The sequence below is a fragment of the Lonchura striata genome, chromosome Z, assembly GCF_046129695.1.
Source record: "Lonchura striata isolate bLonStr1 chromosome Z, bLonStr1.mat, whole genome shotgun sequence".
In the NCBI taxonomy this organism is placed as follows: domain Eukaryota; kingdom Metazoa; phylum Chordata; class Aves; order Passeriformes; family Estrildidae; genus Lonchura; species Lonchura striata.
In genome coordinates, this window is record NC_134642.1 from 49688581 (window position 1) to 49714458 (window position 25878).

General features: G+C 36.3%; 1 protein-coding gene across 8 annotated transcripts in view; it reads left to right on the top strand.

Moving 5' to 3' along the window:
* The window catches only part of LINGO2 (leucine rich repeat and Ig domain containing 2), a 476071-nt gene that overhangs the window by 270252 nt on the left and 179941 nt on the right, over positions 1–25878 (top strand). For 2 of the 8 annotated variants that reach the window (XM_077790469.1, XM_077790468.1), the window contains one exon: positions 5880–5942. The exons of the other annotated variants lie outside the window; for them this stretch is intronic. The gene's annotated coding sequence lies outside the window, so the exon portion shown is untranslated. The remainder of the gene's footprint in view (positions 1–5879; positions 5943–25878) is intronic. 8 annotated transcript variants of the gene reach the window in all.

Genomic DNA, 25878 nt, shown 5'->3' on the forward strand with positions numbered 1-25878 from the left:
TTCACTGATTTGCATAAATCACATACTTGGTACACTTATGATCTGTAATAGACTGATACATTACTGCAAATATGCTTCCTCTCTTTACAAAAATTATCATCAGAAATCCTAAGTTACTTTTTTTTCAGTAGATTTCAGAATTCAGTGGAATTTAGTATTTGTTATTTACTTAAAACAGCACGGAAAGATACATTTTCACACCTGGTCACAAGAAAAGAAAGCGCAAACAGCGCTACTTTATACCTAGGAGTCTTTTTGAAAATAATTTTTATTTAATTCATTTTCTCATATAATACAGCCTCTATTACAAATAATAATAGAATATTTTTGGTATAAGAGAGGTAAAATATCCACTGGCCAATGTTGAAATGGTGGTGTTCTTTGTTACTCTTTGTGACTGACTTGAGAAATCAGAGTTATGGAATTTATTCCAAGTTATGGAATAAATAAATAGGAATATCCAGCCATAGCCATCCAGCATAGCCATAGTTCACAATCAGACTATCCTGCAGGGAAAACTTAATCTGTTTTTATGACGAGGTCATCTATCTAGTTGACCAAGGGAAGCCAGTAGATGAGGCTTTTTTTGACTTTAGTGGAGATTTTGACACTCTTTGCATAGTGTCCTTCTGGATGTCCATCAACAGCTAGACAAATACATGCTACATTGGATCAACAATTGGCTGATGGGGTGGTCAGTCACCAATGGGGTTCCCCAGGGATAAATTTTGGAACCACTGCTTTTTAACTCTATTATAAATGCTGTGGATGCAGGAGTTCCCTCTAACCAATTCTATTGTAAAGTCTCAATTGTACAGAGGTAGTACAGCCTCAAAAGCAATATACAAAGTTGAATCCATATGCTCTCAAAACAAATGAGAGGCCATGCCTGGTAAGTATAACCATGTCCACATGTGTTTAGTCCAACTTCAGTTAGGCTATATTCAGTCTAAACGTAGTCAACCATGATAAAAAGACGGCAGAATACACTGGTTCTAGGGAATCTCCCAGGAAGTAGGAATTTGCACTAAGGGTGTTTGAGTATCGTAGATATTGAAGGTTTGACACTGTGATGGCAGACAGAAAGCAAGCACTGGTTTGATTTCTGTAGTCATTGTTAGTATGCAGCAGGTAAATATCTAGAATGACCATCTACACTAAACATTCATCTCCATTTTTATTTAAATGGTGTTTTTGGAAGCATAGTGTTTTCTCTAGCCAATGTGTTCTATTAAAACCACATATGGATCTAGAGTGTGTCAAAAATGTATTTCCACAGGGTTAGCATATCAAACTATGTCAGCCATATTGACCTTCTATCTCTATTGAAATTGTATTGTTTTATTCAATTGAGGTAACAAGGGTCTCGCATAGAAAATAGTTGCTACTGATACCAAGAGTACCCTTGCTACCAACCCCATTTACCCTCTTACCAGACCACACTGCTATGGGATTTAAATGGATTTCCATCCAGAGCATATATCTAACAACAGACTTTAGTTAATTCATTACCTTACCCCCTTCCCAACACCACTTTGTGTTGCGGTGCCTTCCCAAGAGTCAGCTAGCCCAGTGTCCTTGGCACTGTGGCAGCAAAGGCCACTCTCGCGTGCCGCTGCGGGCAGGAGCTATGGCCTGTGGGAATGAACCCACCAGACTGGGAGAGATGTGGAGCGACGCTGACAAAAGCAAAGGAGTCGTCCTTCTGGGGGTATCTGTGTTCTGAGTTTATTACCAGTCCAAGGAAATAACCAAAAGAAGATAAACTCCAAAAGGCCCCGAGCACTGTGTGCACGGCCTTTTATATGCGGGAGGTAAGAAGGGGCAAGAACAATGGTCAACCAATGGGATAACAACTGGAGGTGATAAGCAGGGGAACATCCAATGGGGTGAGAGTGAGGGAGGGGACCCCGTAGACCAGCCTATCATCCGAGGCCCTGGGGAGGGGTCAGGGGAGTGACTCGGCATAAATGAACCATTAGGGTAGAGGGAGGGATGACTGGCAGACAGAGGGGGGAGGAGAAGAAGGGAGGCCGGACCATTAACATAAAGAGGGGGAGAGGGAGAAACCATAAGTGGGGGGGAACTTAAAACACACCCCAACAAATTTGTACTGACACTATAACTGATGATATAACTGAGGTGTTGATATAACTAGATATAACTGAGCTGATGATATGACTACAGGTATTTGTACCTACAAACCTAAGATAACATGATGGATACAATTTAGGATAATATGATGGTCCAGTGTGGTCAGACATATTTAGGTTTCTAAATAGTGTGTTTTAGGTATTTTCAGAACCTTAATTCTGTATACAACCATGTCACATTATGCTTGCCAAAAATGAAGGAAGACATTTCTTGACTATAAATATACTGAATTACATTTTAGTTATGTAGAATGTGACAACATAATCTAGGGTAAATTCTTCCATTTTGCTCCCTCTGGATAATATTCAACGTAAATTTGCATTGTTTTTTGATTTGCTTATAATTCTGTTGTTGTTGTTATTGTTGAAGACACAAAGAGAAATTTTTAACAGAGAAGGTATAAGTCTGGGGTTGGACCAATGTAAGTATATGTCCTTGTGTAATTATACATAACATTCAAAAGTTGCATCTTAAGAATAAAAATGGTGAGGATGAAAAAGGAAAGTGAAAACAAAAAGGAAAGGAGAAAAGCATCTAAAAAAGCAAAATAGCATCAAAATAAAATATACTTTTTTAAGCATAATTCATAGGTGCCTCAACAAACAAAATTTCTGGAAATTAGAAGGAAAAAGGGAATAATTTCTAAACCCTTTCCAATCAAACTGAAAATTTTAAAACTAATTCTTACATTATTCAAGAAAAACTCTACCTTAAAACTTTTTGGCAAACACAGTGTACACAAATTATTTGCTATGTTCTGATAACAAGAACTGGCATTGATTTGAGAAAATAGAAATATAGTGTATTGCTTTTTAAGGTGTCTTTTAACATTAAAAACATTATCTGATTTGAGGTTTAGTCCACTATATAACTCATTAATAAAACATTAAAAATGCATTTTTCTATAAATAACATAGATCAAATTACTTTAACTGGTAAGAGATGCATTCCCATTTCTGACTGCTTAAAAAAATTGATGTTGTTTTAAAGTTCTCTATTTTGATCTTTCAACTGTACTACAACCAGAAAACTAAAATTACGAATTAGCTAAATTAAAAATATATAGCATATGCCTTCTTTTTGAAGGGAGTATTATGTCATTTTTCTAGATATGTTATATCAACAAACTTCTAGAATGCTTTTGTGATATAGACAACCAAGTATGGGTATATCTAGAATAACGTATGTGCCATTTTTATAATAAAGTAAGGTAGAAAGCTATTCAGTAATATTTCTCCATGCTGTAAAACTATCTAATTAAATATTTTAAATTTATTTTCTGTATAAGATTTTGGTGTTTAAGGAAGATAGCCCTTAAACTGTCTAGAGGATTATATCTCTGATACTTCAGCATGTCTGTAATCCAATAAAACACTAATTTGCAGACCCTACAAGAGAAAATTAGTCTGTGATTAAAAAGGCAAATTATTGCCCATTTTTCTGTCCAAACAAAATTCACTATTGAGTTTACAGCTTGGTGATACAGATTAATTTGGTGTCTCTTCCTTCCTTGCCTAGAAAGGCTGTAAAACTCATACACTGGAGGTCTTCAAAACCTATATGGACAAGGTTTTGAGCAAGCTGATGTAATTTGAAATTTTTTAGAAGGATATTGAAATATTTACATCCTGAGATCTCCTCATCATAAATTTCTCTGTTTTCCTTGTCCATCCCTGAGAGACATCTACACAGTACTGTTAAATTCTGCCACACTTAAACCAGTAAAAAAATACATGTTTCTTTTTCCTAATATGTAGAAAGGATAATATAATTCAGAAAATAATGGAGTATAGCTGAGAGAAGGTATAAAAAATAATCCAGAAACAGTCTGTAGATTTACATGAAAGCCAAAATTTACTTCTTTTTGAAATTCCAGTTGGATGTAAATCAGTATCTTTGAAGTGAAACATTGAAAGTGTATGGATTTAAGATTATGACCATATTTATAAAGTGAAAAAGGAAAAATGTGTTTTATATCTCTAAATGTGCTAGTATCTCCTTTAAAATATAGTGGAAGAAAAAAATTGTTATCAACCCTGTCAATATGTCATACACAGGGGTGGAGAGTGTGCTTTCGCCAAATCACATAAACAGAGTTTGGTGCCACCTCTTGGCATTATATAATCCAAATCCTCTGTTCAAAGCACAGTCATCTAGACAAAATTTCTCAGTAGGTTGTTCTGTCAAGTTTTGCATATCTCCAAAGATGGAGAAAACACAGCCTCCTTGGGAAGTTGTTTTTGGCTCCAAACACCCTCACAGTAAAATTTTTTTTTTTTAATTTTTTTTTTTTTTTTTTTGTTTAGAGATGAAAACTTCATTAGATTTTAGTTGTGCCTATTACCTCTTGTCCTGTCAATGCACACCACTCAGGGAGTCTGGTTTGCCCTTCAGTCCCCCTGTCAGATATTTATACTCAGATTAGATGCTGCTGCTACTTCTCTTCTACAGGATTAAAATTTGCAGGTCTCCATCTCTTCTTATTTGAGAAATGCTCCAGAATCTTTCCTTGTCTTTGTGACCTTCCACTGGATTATCTGTAGTAAATCTACATTTTTCTTTCACTGGGAACCAGAGCTCAACTCAGAATTTAGCAGAGAGAAAGATTTACCTCACTCAACCTGCTGGCAAATCTCTTTCCAATGAGTCCAAGTTGCTCCTTCACACTTCTTTGCTGCAAAGTGTGGCTCAAGACCAACTCGTCCACCAGCAGAATGTCTTCTGTACTGATGCACAGGGTTATTTTTCTCTGTAGGTGCAGTAATTTTAATTTCCTTTTATGGGAATGGTATTCCCTGTTTGAACTTATAATTTCATTTTATTAATATTCTTCCTTTGTATGACTATGTAGTGTTATCTTCTTAGTTTGAAATTTTATGACTTCTGGGGTTTTTTCTCTTGTTTTCATTTTATAATAAAGTTTTTAATATACATTCTTCATTTTAACATACAACTCAGAGAAAATTTTTGTAGACACCCTTTCATTATCAGACCACAGGAATCAGGAAGGAACTTGGCTCTCAAATGAAAGAGAGAAAAAGACAGAGAATTTTATTAATGTCTTTGTTATATAATTTTATGAAATAAAGTAATACCTTCTTGTTTTGAATTTTTCCCAGGAGGAGTAGACTTCTTTTTTTCCACTAGGTAGTTGTTTTAAATAAGAGAAAGTTTGCACTGCTGAGAATGTAAAGAAGTATAATCTTGGGATTTGCCACTGCAATTATCAATTGATGAAGACTTAAAAACATCTGGGGGGTGAAAATAGTGGCACAGAGAGCAGATCAAATTGCAAAACTCTTGCCAAAAAAGCAGATGTCCTGTGCTGAACTCTGTAGCAATGGCTACTCTTAGACATCAGGCCAGTGTGGTTCTGTGAATTGCATTCTTTGATCTCATTCCCTGTACTTCAGTGAAGTAATTCCAGAAGCAGAGCTTTCTCTTGTATCTTAGAGTGTTAATTTCAAAAAATAAATTAACTCACAAAGATCTCTTTGTATATCACTGCTGTTTTTTTCTCAAGAAGGTTGCAAGAAAGTTTTGATAGATGGTTGAATACCCTTCCCTCTCATGAGACCATTAAAAATGTTAATGAAAGCCTTTCAGATGTCTAAGAGACTAAGTGAGGAAAAGTGGGAGGGTGATACAGTGGTGAGAGAGAGGAGGGAAAGGTTAAACTTATTTGTGAAATGCCAAGTTGTGAGCAGTATGCTTTTGCTCAACAGATATAATGTACAATCTGTCATTTGGCTTGTGTGGAATATGAACAGAAGAACAAAGGACTCTGGGTATGTATTTGTTCTTATCACTAAGGGAGTACCTTTTCTTGCTCTACAGAGTCATCAAGATATAACAAATGCAGCACAAGCAAATTGTGGAACTTCTTTTCCTAATGCATTCTGCTGGTCATTTTCCCATCTCCTTTTCTTTCTAGAAACACATATTTGAGTAATGAAACTGTGTGGTCCTTACTGAAAGTATAACCTATCTTAGCTGAAACCTTTAGAAGAGAAATGTAACCAGGAATTCATCACAGATGCTACACGGTGTTATAATGAAATCATGATATGAAGGATTTAGTTGAGATAATTGCTGTACTGGTGATTATGTCAATTTGCTTTACTTGAGTTTGCTCTGATACCAAGGGGTTTGCTGCTTTGGAGCTACTGTAATGAGAAGTTGCATTTGACCAGAAGCTTTCTCAAAACTGACTCCTTTCCTCCTTCCTTCCATCAAATGACATATTCTGCTGAGGCAAAAAGAGAATTTCTGCACTGCTGTGCATTGTTAGCTGTGAGAAGATAGGATATACACCTGGACATTTTTTTCTCTGTCACAGCAAGTACATTGGTGAAGGACATCTGATAATGACATCTTCCAATTTCTCCTGCTGAAGTAGAAACTAGAGCATTTACTGCTGAAATAGTTATAGGTCAAACTCTTCTTTGCAAGGACCTTGTAACAGCCCCTTGTCTTTAGGTTTTGTTTTGGTTATTTTTTCCTTTGAGAAGACAGTCAGTAGAATACAGTGATTCTACTCAATGGGTTTTATGAAGTAAATTGTGTACTATGCCTGGTATACAAGCATGAAATATGCAAGTCATTTTGTGTTTCAGAAAAGTAACTTAGGAGCTAGAATTTTTTAAAAGTGTTTTATTAATTGCTATTGAAGTATCAAATAAAGAAAAAAGTAGATCACTCATAATTTTCAACTTATTTTTTCATGTCTGTCCTACCTTTGATGCACCACAGTGTAAAGCCACAATACTCTGACAAGGACCACAAACTTGGACTGGCATGAGTCATGCAAAGGGCAACTATAACAGTTGTTAAATATACTAAAGAACATCACACAAAACTGAATGGTGAGTAGGATTGGAAGAGTATTATATCTATATTGGCTTGACTGTGTTGCTTAGGTCTTCTTTTAGGTTTCAGGATCTTCAAGGAAAGGGATGCCACAAACTCCACAGATATTTTGTTCCACTCTTTTGCAACACTTATAAATGTCAAATAAATTTTCTTTATATTGAACTTGAATTTCCCCTGCTCCTGCTCCAGGCTGTGCTTGTTACCTCACATAATGAGAAGAAACTTTATCTTCTTTAGCTTTATCTTCTTTATTCTTCCTCATTCCTCAACAACAGAAGAATCGCACTTCACTAAGGTTGAATAAACCCCTATGTCATCCACATGCTCCAGCCTTGACCATCATGGTGAACTACACTGAGATCACTCCTGTATGTCAGTATCTGTCTTGTGCCAAATCTAGGACCCTGCACTGTTCAGGTAATCTCACTGATGCTGAAAAACAGAGCAGCATCAGTGCCTTACCCTGCTGCTGTGGCTGTGCAAGTGCATCCCAAGATTCAGGGCATGCTTTGCTGCCCAGGTGCACTTCTTCTTGGGAAGAGATTGCTACTTCCCAGGAACTTGCTGCTTCTCAGTACCTTTTCTGCAGAGCTGTTTCTGCTCAGTGAGTCCTAGCTTGTCCTGCTGTAGGGGTGAGTACTTTTCAGGACTTTGTGAAACTCCGTAAGTAGTTCATCCCTATGAACTGCAGCTCATTTCTTCTGCCTGAATGAATTCCACTAAATAACAGTTCTACTCTCCAGCACATGGTACTCCTCTCAATATTCTGCACCCCCAATCACTGTTGGCACTGCCTTGATGTCCCTCAAACAGGAAATGAAGGCACTAAAATGCTTTGGACTCAGTATCAGTCTCATAGCAATGTCACTCTTAACCATCCACTATTTGAACATTGCAACACTGATTCCCACCCTTTAAGCACCTTTTTCCAGAGCATTTTTTTCTGACTGTTTCTTGTCTGTACTCAGCCTAGAAATTCCCTTGGCTACAAGGAGTTTTCATGTGATCACGCCAAGGGCTTTGTTAAAGTCAAAGTGTACAACATTCACTTTTGTCCCCTTGACTCTGTCAAGCCCCCAGAAAATACTCTGTCAAGTCACCTACCACAGAACCGGGTCGGGATTGCCCTTGGTAGATTTCCATCAGCACAAGGCCACTGTGGCTTCCAGAATAAAGGTCTGGTAGCACCATGTGAGAGCAAAGCAATTCCAGGTTACTCTTGGTAAAGAGATAATGAGATAATTAGCTATTTCTTAGACAGTAGCACATGGAAGCAATAAAAGCAAGAATTTTTCTCAAGACCAGTTTTGTACTTAAATGGGACACCTCTTTCATGGCTTTTTTTTTTTTTGTTTTTTTTTTTGTTTTTGTTTTTGTTTTTGTTTTTTTTTTTTTTTTTTGTAAATGAACAATTATTTTTATAAACCCTAGATATTTTGAAAGATAATTATTGAATGTTAAACTGGAACAAATTCTGCTCTCTCAAGTTTCTGGAAATGAGTCTGCATTAGAAGAGTTTGTATGCCCCATAAGAGGCTATTAGGTCAGTTGACTCTGACACATCTCAGCTGATTTCTCCCAAAGCCTAATAACTATCTCATGTTTGTGCTGATTTTAGAAATAATGTCAGTTTTAAGTCACCTTAAATGGGTGGCTTTCTTTCCATTCTGTAAATGGGTTATATATGATGTGAAAAAATATTTTCATTGTGTATTGCAGTCTCTGTTAAAGTACATCCTTATTTTTTATTGCTTTGTTTTTCAATTAAAAGAGCATTAAGTTTCCCCTCACTTTAGATTTGATTATGAGGATTTTATCCTTTCCCATCCATATGCATCTTAATGGACAGAGGTTCAGCATGATAAGTAATGGTTGTGTGGTTACCTCTGAATTATGTTTATGTCATAAATATAGAAGGATAAGAAACCCATGATAATATCTTTGGTGGAAAGTAGCTGGCAAGGTTGTCTGTGAAAAATAGGGAATCAATGCCTATGTTTCTTTCTGTCCCTACTCTGCTGCAACCCTATGTATTTGGAGGAAATGATTCTGCAGCCTCTCTAAGCTACTTGTGTTCCTTCTGAAGGCAATTAACTACTGCTGTCAGATTTGAGTTCCCAGAAGGGCTGGTGCAGTGATATTTTATTAATTAAATGCTTCAATAAAATGTGTAATGAATTGCATTGTTTCATTATACAGAAAATCCTCTTGGTTGCTAAGGGTGTATATTTCTGTAGTAAGCTTATACTGAGGGTAGCTACTTCACTAAATATCCCTTTGTAAGTAATGTGAATATTTATTTATTTATTTGCTTATTTATAAATGCAAATGTAACTTTTTAAAATTGCTTATAGATCTCAGATTAGTAAATAATTTGATCATCTATCTTATCTATAGCTTAATCAGGAGGTCTCTGGTGCTGAACTTTGCATAAATGTATGAGTAGTGTCTTTTTTTTTATCAGCTTGGTCCTTTCTTCAGTTGCTTAATATTTCTCTACCAAAGGGAATTCAGGTTCCTGAACATCTTCTTGCTTACTACACCAGACCTGACCATATCAGGCCTCTTTTTTCTAGAATTAAGTGGTAGGGGTTACTTCTCCCCATTACTTTGATCCAGTAGAAAACACAAAATTAAGAAGAAAGAGTGATTCCTACTCCACTGGAAATCTGAAGGCTACAGCTAACCACCAAGTTGCTATTTTCTCTTTCAGTACCTAATTAATATTTCTTGTGGTTAGGTTAAATTCACCTTATTTATATAGGCACATCAAGGAATCACCCTCTACTTTTGGGGCAAGTACTGGGCATGATATCTATACCTTGGTTGGGACAAGAACATAAATCATTTCTGCATCAAAAAACTTTATATGATCTAGTCACTGAACAATTCTTGTGCTGCTGAGTCCATGTGCTGTGACACTGTTGAAGTGCCACTGTTCTGAACTAGAGAAGACAAGATTTAGGCAAACCCTGAAGTTACACTGCTTAGCTGCACTGGACTTTTTCAAGGTGCAATTTGAAATATTGCTAGACAATCTCACTCAGGCTGCCTTTCCCATGAGGACTGGACCACTTTAATCTTTTAAAGTCTGAGTCTGGTCTTTGTCTTTATGATCGTGTGATTTGTATCCAGCTGCTGATTACGTGGAATGAAAGTAAGAGGAATCAGGAATAAGTCAGGCATTTGAGAAATATATACAAGATGTACAAGAGCATCAACATAGGCAGATGCAGACAACATCAGACTCACCACTTTTTCATCCATATCTAAAACTCAGTAGGTGACTTATGATGAGCTCCATTTTATAGACTATTCTAAAAATTACACTGGAAGATCATAGTAACCATAACTTTATAATGTATAAATTCTGATTTAGCAATATTAAAGAGTTTTTTGTCATCCTCCTGTCTGAATAATTATGGCTTCTAATGATTTTCCCTTGAAAACTGGAGAGAGGTGCATTCTTTTGTATAGAAAAAGTCACCAGATGATAACTATATACCTATGATTTAAGTGGCTTTTATTTTTTGGCAAAAATAGTGGAAGATCCTTTTTTTTTGTTATTATTTTAATTGCTTTTTCTTCCAAGAAAGAAATTTAGTAGTCCCATTGAGTTTATGCACATGGTTCTCTTTTTTCTCACCAAATATGTTGTATCAGAATGAGATATTTTTAGCACTGTAGGATCAAGTCTGTCATTTTTTATGCTTGGCTTCCAAATCGGAATGGTTATGTATTGTAAAGTGTAGACTGCAATTCTAGCTTTGTAATACTTTTTCACCAGTATTTTTCATTGGAACAGTTTCAAATATCATACTGTGTATGCAATGGAATTAGTGTAAATGATAAATATTGCTGAAATTTCTTCAAAACTCTTAAAACTACTTTTTTTTTTTTTCATTAGTACATGTTACCAAAGGCTAAATATCCAGCTGTGTTTTACAATCAGCAATCTTCTGAATGTCTTAGAAACAACAGATGTTACAACATAGTTTAAAAGGAACCTTAGTGCAGAGGTGTAGTGGAATGCACTTTATTAAAGTCTCCAGAAAGAAAACACAAAAATAATGTAAGAATTGTACGGAGAATACAGCACATCTGGGAGAGGTCTAATTTTCAAATGGAACATGTTTTCAATGGCAACTGTATATTCAGCATTACATCAGCAGTAAAATTAGAGATGGAAAGGTCCCTTAAAACTGCTTAGGTCATCTGAAATACCAGGTCAAATCTTGCTTGCTAGTTTTTGTTTGGGAGGGGTTCTCTTTCTCTTTCTCTTTCTCTTTCTTTCTCTTTCTCTTTCTCTTTCTCTTTCTCTTTCTCTTTCTCTTTCTCTTTCTCTTTCTCTTTCTCTTTCTCTTTCTCTTTCTCTTTCTCTTTCTCTTTCTCTTTCTCTTTCTCTTTCTCTTTCTCTTTCTCTTTCTCTTTCTCTTTCTCTTTCTCTTTCTCTTTCTCTTTCTCTTTCTCTTTCTCTTTCTCTTTCTCTTTCTCTTTCTCTTTCTCTTTCTCTTTCTCTTTCTCTTTCTCTTTCTCTTTCTCTTTCTCTCTCTCTCTCTTTTTCTCTTCGTGTCACTAAAGGACACATGAAAACACAACGTGAGCCACTGCTATTGCAAAGGTGAAAAAGAGGAAGTTTATTTTCTGACTCCAGCATTTCTACTTTTCCAAAGGTGACAGTGGATTGGAGAGTGAACGTGACACCTCTCCAATGACACTGGACAAACTACTAGTACATCAAATTTCTCTGCCTTTATGAAGGAATGCAAAATAATAGGTTGTTTACAGAAAGTTGTGTGACAAAGTTCTCTACAAGAATGTAAACTCAGAAGTCTTTAGAAAATCTTAAGAATCAGGGCAACACTTTCTTTTTCTTTCTTTCTCTTTCTTTCTTTCTTTCTTTCTTTCTTTCTTTCTTTCTTTCTTTCTTTCTTTCTTTCTTTCTTTCTTTCTTTCTTTCTTTCTTTCTTTCCTTTCTCTATCCTCTCTTTTCACGTATTTAAATATTTTTTTTTCTTTCTTCTAATATGAGAGATTCACAAGTAGAGTCATGGAAATTGATAACTGTTATGATCAGAATTACTTCCCATGCAATACAGGACTCTATCTCCTGCATTACTGGGAAACTACTACTTTTCTATCAACAATGATAATTGTATCAATTCTTTCAAACCTTTTCTTGTTTCTTTGAAGACTGGAAAAGACAGAATGCTATCATATTTCAATAATACAATATGTAGAACATAAAGTGATAAATTTATATTTGTCAGTTGTAATATATAGCTTGTCATGTTGAATTATTCCTGAGATGATTTTGGCTTAAGCATGGCTCCATAATTTTATGACACAATCTACTTAGGACTCTAAAGGTAAACATTTTGATATGAGGATTTCCACTACAAAAATGAGTTTAAATTACATTACTTATCATCACAATTACAACCTTGGTAACATGGTGTTGATTTTATTGCATAGTATGCCTTTGAGAACCCAAATATATCTGCAGGTATTATTGACATTTACATGCCACATATTGTAAATCCCTTGTTATTACAAAAGACAAAACCCCGTATAATATGACACTGAAGAAAATTGATATTTTATTTTATTCCATTTCAAATTTTATTTCAGTTTTTCATTCTTTAATCACAAATTCTTTGTGCTTCCCTTTATCAAAGACATTTGGCAAACTGAATTTAAATCTTTAGTGGTTTCAGCACTGATGGTTTATGTAGCATGACTTTTGGATTTGTACAGGATAATACCAGATGTAGCCAGTGAGGTAAGAAACTGCTCAGAATCTACATGCACTATTAGGCAGTAAAAAAAATATTGCTTTAAAATTTCTTCCAAATTTTCTGATTGTGTTAGTTCCTTTGAGAATTATTGGGATTTGCCTGGGATATGAACTAATTTTTTAAATTTTCCTCAATAATAATTTTAAAAGCTAGTAAGATTATTTTATTTGTAGCTTTAAGAATATCTTCAGCTTGTAGATGTCTGTATTTTTTGTAAAGGAGGTTATGACATATAATTTCATTATTTTTAATATCTTTATCTTTAGCCTTCCTTCCTCTATAAGAAAATATTAAAATATTTTCATATAGAGAAAGGAAGGCTAAAGATATAACCAATGTCAAAGAAAAATGTAACTTGCAGGAAACTATAGTCTGATAATCACAAAACCTTGCACTTAAGAAGTTTACCTGAGCAAAGAATATGCTAGTCCAGGTCCCTTGTTTAGTGCAAGTATCTTCCTTTCCTGGATATTGAAGAATAATGTCGTATACTTGTTTAACTTACACATACATGTGGCAAAGTAGATTTTTCTATAAAAGTCCTGAAATAAATGTGATTTTCCAATAGCATTTTTATTTATTTTCTAATTAAGTTTACTTTCAATCTATACTAGTGTCTTGGTTTGACAAGAGAGGAGTCTGTGAAGGAGGGCAAAAGCCTCCTGTGCAATGGAGAAGGTAAACCCCCTCCCTCCGAATTACCAGGATTTTTAAATTAAAAGGCTCTCAGGCAAAGATATGGGAATGGGAGTAACAATTCTTTACTAGGAGAAACTAAATAACAATTTAAAGAGGCAAATGCAATTGGTACAAACAAAACTAGTGATAAAGTCCACAACCTGACACCCTGAGGAGTCGGGGTGTTGGTAGCAGTCCGGTTGAAATGATAGCTGCTCCCCTTGCAGTGGCTGATGAACTGCAGCTGCAGTGGTGATCTTTAGAAGGGTATAGTTTTTCTCTGAAGATCTGGTGGCAGTTGGGCCGGTCTTCCTCTGCGCCGGGGCCGCCTCTGAGCTCCGCCACCGCCGCCTCACCACGCTCCAGCCGCTTCTCTGGGAATCCCACAAAGAGAGAGAGCTGCTTCTCTGGGAATCCCGCAAAGAGAGAGAGCTGCTCTGTCTCCCAAAAGGTATCCCTTTATACCATAAAAGAGTGCTTGGCTTCCCCCTCTGGGTGGAGCATCTCACAATGTGATTGTGTTATGTTACCAGGCCTGCAGTGAGTCAGTCAATGGCCCATTAACAAACCATTACCTCTTTGAGCAAACCATTGTTCTTGGAAGAGATAACAAACCTGCCCAACCTCCAACAGATGGGAAATAGAATACAAGTTTATTTTACAAACCAGGACAACTAGATTATGAAATAAATTGGAAATACTAATTTGAGCAAACATGTCCTTTTCTGGGAACTAGAAATGTTTATATACATAGACCAGAGCATTGAACCCACCAGGATGTGTAAAGGTGTGCTTATAGTATACCTCTTTTGGAAAGTGATATCCCTGTATTTCCTTTTACTGTAGAAGAATTATGAAATGAACAGGGCTAATGACTTTATTAATGTTCAGCTCTTGATTAAAAAGATCAGCTGGGCAGGAGGCTCCATACAGAGCTCGCCCCCACTGTTGTAGTTTTTTCCAGGTAGCCAAAAGGGGAGCAGGCGTGCAGAGTCTGTCCCTGAAGTCCTGAGAGAAGCAGCTGTCCCCTCTCCTTTCCTCGTGGCACACTGGTAGCCAAAGCGTGACTGGAAGTGCAGAGCCTGTTGCTGAAGTCCCAAGCAGCTGTCCCCTCTCCTTTCCTTGTGGTAATACCAGGAAAATCTGCCTCTTCATTCCTGCTTCCCACAGCCCACTTCAGTCTAGTCTTCTGCAGGTTATGGTGACAGGTCAAACATTGATCAGGGGATGTGTTTCCCCTCTTCCTCAGCCAGGGCATCTGTCTAGCCCCCTCTACTGTGTTTAGTTCTCCATTTAGGGGGTGTCCTTATCCCCCAAAACATGCTCCCATGGTTCCACGGGTTTCCCTATTTGCATCTTAGTCCTAGAATGGCAGCTGAGGGAAGGTGTGTGTGGGGCGGGGGGAGGCAGGTGATCTCCAGGTAGTTTAGAGAAAACAAACAGAGCAATTAGCAAATTAACATTTCAATATCAGTACTCAGCTGTCATCCTAGTACTACCAGGGGAATCAGGAAGGCTCTTTACTGATTGGTTTTTTTAGCCTTTACAGAAGTTGCTTTCCAGGAAGGTTCATTACAAATATGAGTAGGAAATTTGGCTTCCAACAAATCTACAGAGGGAGTACTGTATCCAAGTAAAGATATAAAGCGAGTCAATAGTGAATATTACTTGAGAATGACACAGTAGTCAGTCAAAACCAAAACTACTAAGTGAGAAGAAATTGTGGATGGGAGTACCAGGAAACAGCAAGGGAACACAGTGAGGGATATACTACTGTGTTATGTTCAGGCTTATTTCAAAGTACACAGGAGAGAGCTGATGTCTGAGATTAGTAATGCAAAAAATGCTGGTGGAGGCAGTATGAAATAGACATTCTACTACTAGTCCCTAATATCAATCTTTGTGAATAAAAATCTATGACAGACCAGATGCAAAATAGCTTTCCTGTCTAGTGAAAACCCAACTGGAGTTGGGTTGGAGTCTAAGAAACCAAATGCAAATTAGTTAATTTAAATATCATATCAGTTATAAAATAAAGGTCACGTGACAGTTTTAATTTCTTGAGCAATTAAACTTGTTTTGGAACTAGTTTTTAAAAGTCAAGAATCTTGACTTTTAAAGGTAAAAAGAGTAATGAGTTCAGAGACTAGATATCAGATCATGGAAAGAGTAAAGAAAAAAAAATTAATTGGAAAGTCCAGCACAAAATAATAATAAACTAATGATTTATCTGATTATTTCAAGTTATTGAAACAATGTCTTCCTGTGATATTTGCTGTGGAGTTAAATCTTTATAAATATATTTAATAACTCCAAATGTACCATTTACTTAAAGAGACATGAAAGTGAAAATGATGAAATTGCAGAGTGATGAATCTATCCTTTTGTGATTTAGGAACATCTGTTTATACAGAAGTACTTCTGTCCAGCAACAGAGCATTAATTTGCAAATTATACTAACTTTTTGAACTCTGAATGTTGAGTGTAGTGGAAAAAATTCCCCAAGTTAAATATTATTACTATGTGCAGAATTTATATACATTAGATATTAATTTCAAATGGATGACTAAAAATTAAAAACTAACTTTTAGTGCTTACAGACTTATGAATAAAGTCTTTCAGAGAAAATGTGGAAATTTTTTGCTTCCAAGAGGTAAACTTGAGATAAATGCATCTTGGAAAATCTCTCCAAAAAAAAAAAAAAACTGCAAAAAGACAAGAAATATTGAAATGCCAAAACAAGATTTCAACTCTGAAATTATTTTCCTTTTCGTAATGTGTATTTTTATGTGGTTATTTATGCAATGCTAATTGCATTTTATTTGGTAAAATGTACTTTTAAATGTATAGATTGTATTATATTAATTAAAATATCTTCTTTCTTGGTGTTTATGTTCTATATCTTCATTCCTTAACAAAGTTGCTGCAAAATTTGCTTTTTCTCCTGTTCCACTTATAAGAGAAATTAAGAATATAGCATGTAATGTACGTCCTAACAAAAGTGCATTTCCATAGTCTATTATTATATCATTTTATTACTTTTCAGCTTTTACAGAGTTAATACTTATGTGATTAGCCAACCTTAATCCTTTCATTGCATTTGCTCTTGCAACTGGCTACCAAGGACATTCCTAGATATTGCTTTTCATCTATGGCTGTCTCATTATGCAAGAGTATGAATTTGCTGAGACAGAAATATTGCTATATCATTTTGCAGATCATTGAACTGAACCACAAAAAAAAATGTGGCATAATGTATCAAAGGTCAGGTGTGAGTGGCAGTGGCAGAACTGAAAAAAATTTCCAGATTCCAGTGCTAAAATCTGAATCGCTGTGAGAAAGATTTTTCCAGTGGAGGAAGGTATAATGACTTACATGGAATTTATGAAATTTAAAAAAAAACTGCAAAAGATGTTTGGTTGTCTCAAATCATTCATATTTCAGATCTCTCCTATGACATATGGTGGAGCTATTTTATGCCATTTTAAATTGTGCCAAGATAGATACAGATAAAGCTAGATATAGATATAGATACAGATGATATAGATGATATGATATATTTATGTATGTATCTAAAGTCTATTCTATATACATATTATGTGTGTGTATGCATTTGCATATATGTATATTTACATCATAGGGCTAATGTGTAGATTACACTTCTGCTTGTTATGGATATATGGCTTGGAAGTTCCTCAGATTAGAAATGAGGGGTGAGTGGTGTATCACAAAAAAATAGAGATTTGAGTGGGGAAGACACCTTATTTGCTGTAATAAATTACAGTTCAGGTACAGTGAAAAGAAATTTAGAGAAGAAAATTTTAGCACAAGTAGAAAGAATTATCTAAGCATTCAGTCTTGATACAGAAGGTCATGAAAACATGGAACAGAAATGGTACAGGTAATGTCAATATTTATTTTTGCACTTATGGTATTACAGGATTTGAAGGGAGTGGCAGGGACAGCAGCCTCAAGGCAGTTGTATGAAGGTTTTGCCTGGTAATAGATTATCTACGCACCCTCTCAGATACTGATGTATATGGATACAGTGCTCTATTTTATGTAATCTTTTTCAAGTGTTTGAAGCAGGTAGGGGACATTAATAATTTTTGAGACTGTCCTTGTAGTTCATTCATACTTATTTTATTATGGTTTGAGAACATAATACACTATAAATTCTCTCCAGAAGTTGAAAGGCCCACAAAGGTGATATACATTAACTTTTTTCCCCGCAGTTTTCAGAAAAATAGTGGTTTGGTGATGACCCTAGTCTATTTTAGCAGACAACATTGCAGGGTGAATATCAATGGGCAAATATTTGTCCTGTTATCATGTTTTGAAAAGGGTTCATAGACTGCTCTTTAATACCTGCTTTTCTGTTCATGTATGGTCTTTGTAACTAGCTGGACAATTATCTCCAGTCATTGCGCAGATTTAAATACATCTCTAATTGTAGTTGTCTCACTCTGCAAGGTAAACTTTAAGACAGATTACCCACACTCCAAGCTCCCTTATTATGACCCTTTTCATCTTTTGCTTGGCATAATTATAGTTGAGCATTAAAAAAAGTATTACATTAGATATTAGCAGGTTATATATATAAATTTTCAGTTAGTTTCTGCAACTGGTGTTCACTCTCTAGGGAAGGAAATAATAGTCAAGATAGATTTTTTTTTTTTTTTTGCTGCCACTTGTTATATTTGTCTGTCCTCAGCATCTCTTCTATTCTAAGACATCACCAGTGCCCAGCTGCTTGTATCTTGCTGTCGTGGTTTGACACTGGCACAATGCCAGCGCCCTCATGAAAATGCACCTTCCCAAATAAATGCTGTGAAATGTGATCCAGAACAGAACAGAGAAGGCCCAAGCTTAATAACACAGAAAAAAAAAAATATTAAACTACTACTACTATGATAGAGAGAAGAAAAGGAAAAAATCCCCACACACTAAATCCAAAATGAAAATCTTCCAAAATATTCCTGCTCCTCCCACCCAACTCCAACAGTAAGCCACAACTTGGACTCTTAATCAAATTATCACCCTTCAATATAATCAGTACTACGTCCATCGGGGGAGAGAAGAGTCTCCCTTGCACCATATCCCCCCAGGAAACACAGTTGCCACTTCTTGTGTTTCCATGTCACACATGGCACTGCCCAGAGAAAATCTGCCAGTGTGACACTCTCCTCTCCATGTCACAGTGCTCTCACCACCATATATGGACAGACTGCTCATAGGGCTCCCTTAAGCATGCTTTGCCAAGGACCAACAGGAACAACCGTCCAGTGTCTCATTTTGGGACCAGAGTCCCCCACATTCTCCCCTGGGGCTGAGGATCCAAGAACAGAGATCTTCTTTTTCTCTGAAGACAGAGGGCATCATCACACTCTCCTCAGCTTTTCTCTGTTCACTCTATTCTTGTACTGGTAGTTGCTGGAGCAGGTCTGTTGGCTCACCATGCATCCCCCTAAAATGCAGTCTCTCTCTTGGAGGAGAAATTGGTTCAGTCTATGGTTAACAAGAAAAGTCCAGCCAAAAGCCACTCCATCATCTCCCCCTAACCTTCTTTTCCTAACATCTCAGGTCCCAGGCTGTCTCTCTTTCCTGCAAATCGAGGAGTAATATTTCACAAAGCTCTTATTCCCCAGGAAGGGGTTAAAAGTCCCGGACTCCCCAGATGGCTGAAATCTCAGCCCAGGACTCCATCTCCCATGCTGGACACCTTTCCCCCCACCCCACCCCCTCCTTCTCCTCTGCCAGCAAACTTCCAGGTGTCTTCAGGCTCTCTGTTTCTTTCCCTCTAGGCTGGGGGGGGCGGGGGGGGTGGGGAGATCAGGGGGGTGCAGGAAACAAAGACATCTCAGATTTTCTCCACCCTTCCATCCACAGGAACTGGCTTGGTTCCAATCCTTCACCCCCGACCTACCTCCCCAGGCCGCATGCCTTCCCCTCCCTGACCCAGCTCCTGGCTGGGCAGGGGAGGTCTGCTCTCTCAAATGACCAGAGCCAAAGAGAGCGAGTTCTCCTGGGAGTTCTTGCTTTTGACCCCTCTGTGATCTCAGAGGTGTCTCCAGCCTTCAGTGGTCACTTCTTCATGTGCCAGTATCCAAACGTGACCACTGATTGGTTTGATTACCAGCTTCCTGAGAAAATTCCCCTCTGTGTCAAACACTTGCATGTACCTCAGCCTCACTTTATGCCCCTTTGTCCAGAGACATCACTTATCCATCATCTTCTCTCCCTTATTTCTTCAGATACATCTGTGTTTCTCTTTCACTTGTGTATTCCTCTTCCTAATATGTATTCCTATTTGTCCTTTTGCAACAAGCTTCTAGCTCATTTGATTGCATGACAGCCAGGACTATGCTTTGTTTTCTTAAACCACTTGTTTCTGGCTCCCTATTTCATTCATTACTAATTCATTGACTTGGAGAACACGGTTAAGACAGATTCCTTCACTGTGTTTTTCTATATGCTCAACTTTTTCTAGTCCTCTAGAAAGCCTTTTTTCTACAAAGTCACCATCTTTCTGTGCACCTTTCATAAAATTTATTCCAAGTTCCCGCAACATTTCATTACAACTGTCTGGAGATTTAATTTCGGTTTTAAATGAGAGACAGCAAGAGATCCACAGCTTTAACTGTAAATAATTCCAGTTCCGGTACATTACAAGGTTAAATAATTATAAACTAATGGATTAATGGAGATACACACCAGACAGCACTCTGGCTCCAGATGACTTTAAATAAAGGCTATTTAGAAATGTGTAGCTGTAGCTGCAGCAGTGTCCTTTTGCTGAGATTATTTCTTAAATCTCACAATCTGTTCTGATTCTGAGTGTAAAACACCCCACCATAAGTAAAATTTTCTAGTATATCACATGTTCTTAGTGGATTTAGAGAGGACTTGTACTGATAAGAATTTTAGAGTTTAGGTTGGACTGTTAGAGTTTCTGTATATCCTCCTAATGTTATCAGTAATTCGCTAGTCTCTTGGAAAGCCAATATATTTTCCCAAGTTCTGAAAGCAACCAAGTGCCTAACTAAAGATTATAAATGGCATTGTAATGTCCTTGGATCTTGATCACTAGTCACATGGTGATCATCCATTTGCTTTTTTTATCACTTTCTGCAAACCTTAGTTTCCAAGGCTGCATAGATTTTTTTTTTTTCACTATTATGTACAACTTGCAAGACCTTGTATGCTCCTTAATGCAAAAGTGGATAATGGATTTTCTCACTCAATGCCATATTGACTTAATGACAATGAGTTCTCTATGGGTGCATATCCTTTGAATAGTACCATCTTCATCTTTCCAAAACCAATGTTCCAGCCATTCATCAGTCTGCACCTACATGCAATGAAGGAGGCAGACCATCCCCTATTGAGTTTCTGCTGTCAAAATTGTAACTATGTAATAGTCTTCTTTGGGACTTAACTACTATAGAACTTGGAGCAAATTTAAGGAATCCATGATTAAGCCACTTCTTTCAAAAACTGGTCTGTTGCAAAGGCCTTTCTCAGATCACTGAGAAGTTCATTGTGGAAGTTCCCAGTTGGAAATCAGTGTTCACCTGTAATTAATGGTCATCAGCATGATGGAGAGGACAGATGAACTAGATAAAGAAAAGTCATTGAAAGCATTGGCATCCACCCAGGCCATCCTAGAAATCCTCATACTTGATTTCTACTTCCTCACTTTCTTCACTTCTTGTTCTGAAAAAATTGAACAGTCTTCAGTATTTTGTATGCAGAAGTGCTGCATACTCTTCGCAGCCCTGCTAAGTAGGAATGTATGTATTATTATAAAGTTGTTCAAAATGTTTGAATGAGATTTATGTTCAAAATGAACTTGTCAAGGAATTCAGTATAGTTGAAGCAGTGTAATGTCAATAGGAAAATGTTTTCTGGAGAAAACATTAGTACAAAGTACATTTTTGTTAAGTTTGTTCTTGTTTAAATTTTCTGGGTTATGTTCAATTTTGTAACATATACAGTGTTACCTGCTATTTGTTTTGATTTTTTATAGGGAGCCTTTTGAATTTCCTGCTCCTGGAAACACTTTTGGCAGGTACTTTAACATAGAATTTTTATTTTCTTACATATTGTGTAAAGATTTCATATAGCATTTTAAATTGGCTTCAGATGAAAGCATTGATATTTCAAGGTTTTTTGGTCCAGTTTGTTTTGTTTGCTTGTGGTTTTTTAATGTGTAGTTAATAAACTCAGGCTTACAAGTCCTTACTTTATTTATGTGCACCGTATTCTATTTAAATTTCTATTAGATGGAACTTTGTGATTTATACCTGAATTTGGAATTAAGCATCTATACAGAACCTAAATGGAATTTATTCTTCAGGAAGGAAAACACTGAAAACTTAATGCAAATAAGGAAAATAAATTTTAAACAAAGAAGTATTGATGTGAATAAACAGTATCTTTTCATTCCTGTGAATCCAGTTTGACTCAATTGAACTTACAGCCTTATAGTATAGCTAACATTACATGTATCTTGCTGCTTTTTTTTTTTTTTAATAGAGGTGACATTTTTCTGCAGTTCACTACTGGTGGTGAAGACACATTCATGCACTTCTGGATTCATCCTCCTTAAAATGTGCCTTATGATGATTTATCCCTTGTAACCTCAAGAAATTTGCAGATGCAGAAAATGTAGATGAAGATAATAAGCTAAACATAATCATCCACATGTTTGATACTGGTTCAAATTAAGTATTTCATCCTTTAATAGCTTGACTACTGATAATTTCAGTATTTCATAGTCTTTCTTTCATGAAAAGTTTCAAACATTCCCTACTTAGTTTTGGAAGTGAAACTGATGGGAAGAAAATTTATCTACCACTGGCAGCTCTCTCTATTTTTGTGTATCTTACTAAAGTTATTTCCAATACAAGGAGATTGCTAACTATTACTGTGATAACAAAATAAAGTATTGATTCACAGATGGCTACTAATGCAAATTATTAATAAGAAAATATTTGATGTGTTGAAGGAGAAGTTTCTCTATTATGACTAGTTTCCTACTTTAGAGAAAACTAATAAATCATGCACCTTTCTCCACAGTTTTGCTGTTCCCCTTTACCTCTTTAGATGATAGGGCTCTGAGAAGCTTGGCCTAGTGGACCATGGTAGGGTTTAGAGCTGATGATCTTCAAGGTTCCTTCCAACCCAAACCATTCTATGACTCTGTAATAATCTATGAAGAGTTTTAATCTTTTCTTATGCAGTGATATGACCCCATTCTTAGTCATATTTTCCCATTATTTTGATTAATGTTCTATTACTCTGTTATTCATTATTTTTTCTGAAAATAAATATGAAGAAATCTTTCTTATATCATAAGCAAGTAGCTTCAGATCATATGTCTAACTAAAACTGGCATATAGCAATTATTGTTGACATGAATTACTGCTAAAGAGGGCCAGTGAAATAAATGGTAAAAACCAGTATTCTAAATGTGTTATTGACATAATGAAAATAGTTGGGCCTCCTGAAGCTATAACAGAGCCAGCAATATGTGCTTAGAGCAAAGGAAGAGAACCATATCCATTCTCGAGCCCCAGTTAAAGAAGGACACAAATGTGTTAGACTGGGTCCAGAAGAGGGATACAACAATGGTCATAGTTCTGGAACCTCTCTCCTATGAAGAAAATCAAACAAGATTGGGTTTATTCAGACTGGGGAAGAGAAGGCTTCAGGGAGAACTTTTGCAGTTTTTCAATAACTAAAGGAGACATGGGAGAACCATAACTAAACCAGTCAAAAAACCCCAACAACTAAACCACAAAAACTATTTACCAAGGCCTCTAGTGACAGGACAAAGGGCAATAGTTTTAAACTGAAAGAGGGCAAATTTAGGTTGGACATTTAAAAAAATCAGATACTGTGAATGCCACATCATTGCAAGTAGCAAGGTCAGGTTAGATGGAATACTGAACAACATGATCTGGTGAAACATATTCCTCCCATGGTAAGAGTGTTCAGCTTGATGAACTTCAAGTGTCTCCTCCAACCCAAACAATTTTATGATTCTTTAAGAAGAATGCTTCCCAAGAAGGTTTTGGTTTGGTTTTTTTTTGTATTGTAGACTGAAATATCTCTTTGTAGCTATCTCGCCTAGCATGTTCTGAAAAGTGACCAAAATGTTTGCTTATCTATTCACTATAAAAAGTATTATCTTCAAAATAAAACAAAACAAAAATTCTAGAAAAGCTCTTAATTTAGGAAATACTTCCTTTACTCTTCAAATGAAAATCCCTGAAATGGAGGGGATCTTCAGCTAATTTTATATTTGTTGCATCACTTTTTTATAGTTGCTTGTAGTGAATAGTCATCAAGTTCTTTTCTCTTCCAGTGAAACATCTCTCAATCATGCTAGTGTTAATGGAGATAGAGCTGGCTTTCCCTGAAATGCAATGTTATAATGCCTTTTTATCACTGAGAAATCTTAACTTAAAATACTTGTCATTCCATAATCCTTGTGTACAATACTGGGAAGGTAACTCTAGAATGTCCCTCCAGCTTTGGGTCTGATGGCAATTAACACAGATGTGAAGAGCATGAAGACAGATGTATCACCTATAATTGCAGCAGTATCAAAATTCAGTTCTCCAGGGACTGCTTCTACATTCTATGAAAGTAGTCTGGAAAATCATCTTGTACTTTACAGCTTGGCAAGAAGAATTAGAGCCCCTGATTAAAAATAGTCTTACTTCTTACCTTATTTTTATGTAAGACACAAAGGTCAAAATTTATGCAAAGATCCTTCTTCCTCGTCAGGCAGATGTAATGATGCTTTACATTTCCTTTCACCAAACATAGAAACTTTAATCTTCTCCTATGAGGGATAGGAGGTATAGGAAATTCACTGATTAATTCTGTTTACTGTACTAATCACAAGGCACAACACAGTTCTGTAAGCCAAGTTTTCCAGCCTCTTTCTCCAGTGGTAGCAGAAGATCTGTGGACCATATTTCTAAAGACTGTCTTTATTCCAGAGAGATGGAAAAACCTCAAAACAGAGGATAAAGAGAGAAGATATTTATTTTCATAACCTATTATTTGCATATTTTGTAAGAATGTGAAGGGAAGTACTTAAGGTTTTTTTTGTTTTGATTTGGTTTAGTTTTTTTTTTAATCTATGTATAAAATGTTTTTCTGAATCTCTATGTTTCCAAAAACTTTAATATCATAGTATCAATTAATCAGCGGATAGCTTAGGTTGGAATGGACCTTCAAAATGATCTAGTATACCTGCATTGTAAGTGCCACACAGCCATGTCAACATCATTAGCTTGCCACTAGTTTATGAGCTTGGACTTTTTTATTACCTTTTCTTTCCTCATGAAAGTAACCCCATTTCAAATGTTCAGAAGTTTGTAGGCTCACTTGCACTTTATTGTGCAGATATGATCAAAGCCAAGATTTATAACCACAATCCATTGCTTCTATCCAAGTGAGAATTATTATTGCAATCACCATTCCATTCACCATGTACAGATATCATAACTTTAATCCAAGTTAATAGAACTTTTCATCTGTAGAATGGGGCTAGTCAACTACTTTCCCATAATATTAGAGGATTTAAAACAAATGAGAAAATATGCAGAACTGAATCCTCCTGGCAATGTAATCCAGCAGGAAGCACTTACCTGAGGTGTTTTGTGTTCTTCTCAAACCCTGCATTTAAGATATAAATATCACTTTGCAGTTTAACAGAACTTCAAAAGCAATATGAGCAAAATAATCCAAGAAGGGATTCAGGATTCAAGTAATTTCTTGGATATTTTTCTTTTCTTTGTTAAAGAATTATATAAGAGGGTTTTTAAAGTCAAGTATTATTTCTTTACCATGTGTGTGACATGCTAATAGTCAACCAGGTTTTTTTTCTGTGCTGATCTACATAATTTCTGTGGGCCTTCTGTAATTTTGTCAGGCCATGGAGAATTTGTTTCTAGAGCAAAATAGAGTTACTATACTTTGAATGGAAGCACTGGAAAAATACTGGGTGGGATAAATATTGAATAATATTGAATACTATTCTCTACCTAGAGAATGGAAAAAGATTTTGATCTTTTCAAGAAACACAAGCGTGGTGCTTCTAGAATAAGACTAACATATTGTGTTGAGTTTGCATGGCCTGGGTTTTGGTAGTAGGGGAAGGGCACAGAGGTTGGCTTCTGTGAGAAGGTGATGGAACTTCCACCATGTCCAGAGCCAATCCCTGATGGCTCTGAGGATGGACATGCTGCTGGCATCTGTGATAACAGATTCAAGGAGAAAATCAAAGCAAAAGTGTGACATGATTTTAATTCTGGCCAAAGATACCAAGGTGAGTTGAGAAGGAGGGGCAGGATGT